This window comes from Lolium rigidum, chromosome 7, assembly GCF_022539505.1.
Source record: "Lolium rigidum isolate FL_2022 chromosome 7, APGP_CSIRO_Lrig_0.1, whole genome shotgun sequence".
NCBI lineage: Eukaryota > Viridiplantae > Streptophyta > Magnoliopsida > Poales > Poaceae > Lolium > Lolium rigidum.
Genome location: NC_061514.1, coordinates 3,396,328 through 3,401,528, shown reverse-complemented (window position 1 = coordinate 3,401,528; position 5,201 = coordinate 3,396,328). Strand labels below are relative to the sequence as shown.

Sequence of the window (5,201 nt, the reverse complement as noted above, 5' to 3'; positions counted from 1 at the left end):
CTGGTGGATTTACGGCGGGTTTTGTGTGTTCTCGTTGTTTTGATGTATGGTGTTTTGAATACTCCGAGCCGTGTTGTTCAATGTCTTCGGTTTCGCCAGTAGATGCTGCACCTCGTCGTGATGAAGATGAGGTCACCCGCAATTGTCTGAGACGCAGTGATGATTTTGTTAGCGACGAGAAGATAGAGTCAACAATCTTTAACAATTTATATTAAACCTTTTTACATTTTTGTTATTTATTTTATCATTAAATACTTTTTTTTACTTATACAATATTTGGCTTACAATCTTACATAGTATTTTGATCTATATTAGGCTTAAGTACAAAAAAAATATTTATTAAGTATGATGTTTGTAAAAGTGTAATGTTCTTTACATTTCTAATGCGTGCAACTTTGAGCTAAATTCCTAGTAAATCTATCTATTTATGTGAATAGCTCCAAAATCTAACTGCGGACAAAATTATGACCCTCTAGGTTATATTTGGGTTATATGTATTCTACCAATTTTTAGTATTTTTGAATATCTTGCTGAAGGAATGTGGTTGAAGTGTAGGATTGTGAAAAATATCTAGATAGAACTTGGGAGAGTGCATCTCACTATTGTTAAAAGTACTACTTTGGTTAGATGAAAATAATAGCCATTGAATCACCTTTATGTCATGTTCGAGATAAAGGTTTTGCATGAACACATGCATATGGAAATGTAATTCTATTGCTACCATTTAGGCAAATCGAATACTGGATTGAAATCCTTTCACCACTTGTTTCGATGAAGGATTGAAGTCAAGCTACTTTTGAATATTTACGATAGTCATTTTGAATGACCATTTACATATAGTAGTTATGTTTACTTATGCAGTTGTTCATTTATTTTCAATTAGCCATGCTATTTTATATTGTGCGACGTGTTAGAATCTTTACAAGACAAGTTGAAGCTAGCATTGTAGCTAAGTGAAATCGGGCCAACTCATTTTATAATACGAATTGAGCTGAACAAGGCTTTGATTCCTCAAGATCGACTAGGTGCACCCCCTAGGTGTGGCATGAACCTTTGAATAGAAAGTTAGGGCATGTTTTGTTCCATGGATCCATTTGTGTGAGTTTTCTAAACCTGTTCTATCCAGATACAAAATTAAAAAACCTTGCTCTCCATTTAATTTGGTCATCTCGATGTATGTTGGCAGGGGTTGGTATTCAGTTCCAACGGCGCCCTTCTTGCAATGTGAGAATGAGATGCAACCTAGCTGTCAAAAAGGAGGGAATCTTCCCAACATTGGCCCCGGCTCGAGCAAGGCGGGGCGGTTAGGCGTCGCCGGCAATGGTTGCGTCCGGTGGCATTGGAGGAGGAGCAACTATGGTGGCAGTGGAGGGGATGAACGAATGGGACATTGGTGTTCGCCGAGGGCTTAGCTCATACCTATCACTTTCATGCATTGCACATGGAACCTACGCAAAAGGTTGTCATACATGACCACCTCGGAGGTGGGTGTTAATTGGGTCACTACTACCTCCGTCCCAGTTCATAGGGTTTGCGCATATTTCTAGGTTGTCAATTTAGTCAACATAATATCAGTTATACAACATAAAAATTATATCATTAGAAAGTAGAACATCTTACAATGATATAACTTATATTATCATTGTCAAATTTATGACCCAGGGATACGTGCAAGCCCATGAACTCGAACGGATGGAGTACCATACAAGGGCCTTGTATTCCTAACAGAATACAGATCTTATTATCAAGGTATTGGTTTTCAAAAAAATTACATAGATGTGGCTGTAGTTTAGTGGTGAGAATTCCACGTTGTGGCCGTGGAGACCTGGGCTCGAATCCCAGCAGCCACAATTTTTAGTTTTTTCAGATGAAAAATTAATACATTAGGGCTTTGAGCCTCTTCTCTAAATAAAGGAAGTTTCCGTTTTATGTGGGCTGAAGCCGACGTAGTAGCAGCGTAGCCAGTATCTCAATCCGGGATTCAGGGCGTACTGGCTTATGGACCAGCCCAGCTAGGCCGCTCCACACATACAGAGCGATCCCTCAATCAAAAAGAAAAACATGCAGACGTTTGGGTCAAAGGGAAAAGAAGGTCTCTTCCACAGCTGTAGTGCCAAAACCAGCATGTGGTACGGTACGGATCATTGGCACCGGCTATATATACATCTTGTGAGCCGCCGGCTAGGGTTTATCAGATTATAAGATAACCCACGACGTTTGTAAACATCTCTCGATATAGTGAAGTTTTGTTGGCTGGCGCCGTTGTTTTTTTTCCTTTTCTGTGTTGGAAGGGGTTTTCCACGTTAAATCTTGTGTTCCATGCGTGTGTTCTTATTTTGTTCTTCGTTATTTGCTTGTCGCTTTTATATCAAAAATCCTAGCGTCTTTAAATAAGAGGTTGCGATGCCCTAAGAGATCTTTAAACGTAGAGGCTCAAAATTTAGCTAAGAGCTATGTTACCTTATAAACCGGCAGACCTGTCTGGCGTGGCAACTCCCCCGAAGGATCTGATGCTAAAAAACATATTACCAAGAGACCTGTTTTCAATTTTTCTATAGAAATGTGAGTATTTTTTTTAGAGCATATAATTTTTTTTTGAGAGAATTTGAGAGCATATAAATGTGCGTATAGTTTAGTGGTGAGAAGGCCGTGGGGATCTAGGGAATCCGGCGAATCCTATTCACTGCCTTGTGTGGGCCCTACCTAGGGTGCTGCACTGGGCGGGCGCGTTTTGTACCAGGCCCGTTAGCGTGCTAGGTTGGTTCTCCTTTGATTTTTCTTTTCCAGTTTTTGGATTTTCCGGTTTGTTTCTAGTTTTCTATGGTTTTGGTTTTCTGCTAGTAATTTCACTTTTTAAAATTTTAAAACCTGAACTTTTCAATATTTCAAACTTGAACATTTTTTAATTTGAACTATTTCATGTTTGCATTTTTTCAAATTTAATGTTTTTCAAAATTTGAAGTTTTCAAAAATTCCAAAAAAGAAGAAGAAGATAAACAACTGCCAGGAGGCGATCACCAAATTTACTGTCAAAAAGAAAAAGCAATTCACGAGCGTGAAGCAACACATGAAACAGCCATACAATATCACATCAGCATGGCAATCCTACTAATCGAATTCTACAGGCAGTGCGGCAGCCTCTCTCCACTATAAGCGGTGTGTAGGAGCACCCCTTGAATCCCAACAGCCACAATGTTTATGCTTTCATTTTTTTGGTGAAGATTTTAGTGTCTTCTCAAAGCAGGGCTTTGATCCTCTTCAAAAAAAAAACTTTCCATTAGCAGCTGAGCACCCCACAGCTCAGGGTATGGTGGTTTATGTGCTAGCCCATTCACGCAGTTGTACTCATCTTACGGTAAAAGGAGCCAAAAAAAGGACGAGCATTTGTAGGATTGTCTCCTTTGTGGCATTGTAGTATAGTATTGCCAGAAAGACCATGTTTGTGCACGAATTTTCACCTAGCGTGCAACTTTATATTGTGCTATATCTTTTATAACATAATAAATCCAAGATTCATCATCAAATCTAGTGATGATTTTGTTAGCCAGGAGATGATAGAGTGAACAATCTTCAACAATTTATATTAAACCTTTTTACGTTTTGTTATTTATTTTAGCATTAAATACGTTGTTTTACTTATGCAATATTCGGCATACAATCTTACATAGTATTTTGATCTATATTAGGCTTAAGTAAAAAAAAATATTAATTAAGTATGATGTTTTTAAAAGTGTAATGTTCTTTACATTTCTAATGCGTGCAACTTTGAGCAAAATTCCTAATAAATCTATCTATTTATCTGAATAGCTCCAAAATCTGACTGTAAAATGAATCTGACCAAATTATGACCCTCTAGGTTATATTTGGGTTATATGTATTCTGTCAATTTTTAGTATTCTTGAATATCTTGCTGAAGGAATGTGGCTGAAGTGTAGGATTGTGAAAAAATATCTAGATAGAACTTAGGAGAGTGCATCTCACTATTGTTAAAAGTACTACTTTGGTTGGATGAAAATAATAGTCATTGAATCACCTTTATGTCATGTTCGTGATAAAGGTTTTGCATGAACCCATGCATATGGAAATATAATTCTATTGATACCATTTAGGAGAATCGAATATTGGATTGAAATCCTTTCACCACTTATTCGATGAAGGATTGAAGTCAAGCTACTTTTGAATATTTACGGTAGTCATTTTGAATGACCATATATATATACTAGTTATGTTTACTTACGCAGTTGTTCATTTATTTTCAACTAGCCATGCTATTTTATATTGTGCGACGAGTTGGTATTCAGTTCCAACGGCGCCCTTCTTGCAATGTGAGAATGAGATGCAACCTAGCTGTCAAAAAGGAGGGAGTCTTCCCAACATTGGCCGCAACTCAAGTAGGACGTGGCGGTTAGGTGTCATTGGCAGTGGTTGCGACCAGTTGCATTGGAAGAGGAGTAGCTATGGTGGTGGTGGAGGGGATCAACAACGGGCAAATGTGACAACGGGGCAATGCTGTTTGCGGTGGGCTTAGCTCATATCTATCACTTTCATGCATTGCAAATGGAATATACCGAAAAGGATGTCATACATGACCTCCTTGGAGGCGGGTGTTAATTCGGTCACTACGAAACATTGGCCTATCAGACGGAATGTCGATTTTCTAACCAAGGAACCGTTTTCCGTTAATTTTCTGTAGATGTGGCTGTAGTTTAGTGGTGAGAATTCCACGTTGTGGCCGTGGAGACCTGGGCTCGAATCCCAGCAGCTTATTTTTTGTTTTTGTTTTTTCAGGTGAAAAAAATAAAAGTTTTCATTTTATCTGGGCTGAAGGCCACGTAGTAGCAGAGTATCCAGTGTACCTCAATCTGGTATTCAGGGCGTACTGGCTTATGGACCGATACCTCAATCAAAAAGAAAAACATGCAAACGAGGTTGGTCAAAGGGAAAAGAAGGTCTCTTGCACAGGTGTAGTGCCAAAACCGGCATGTGCTTGCACGGATTTTCACCGCGGGTGACGCGCGGCAAAGACGAAAGATCTCATCTCGATCAGTGAGACGACGACGACGATATTCCCGTCGGACTCTCTCCCCTCCGAGGCGGCAGCTCTGGTCCAGCTCCAGTCCTCCTCCTCCCGATTGGCAGCAGCTTCCTTCCTTCACATGCGCGCACACGCCGGCGGAGCTCAGCCGGATGTCACCCACAAA

General features: G+C 39.6%; 1 non-coding gene across 1 annotated transcript; it reads left to right on the top strand.

The window, feature by feature from the left end:
* Positions 1-1,778: 1,778 nt before the first annotated feature.
* Positions 1,779-1,850, top strand: TRNAH-GUG. Its single transcript has one exon. It is a non-coding gene; the product is annotated as a tRNA-His (tRNA).
* The last annotated feature ends 3,351 nt before the right edge of the window (positions 1,851-5,201 follow it).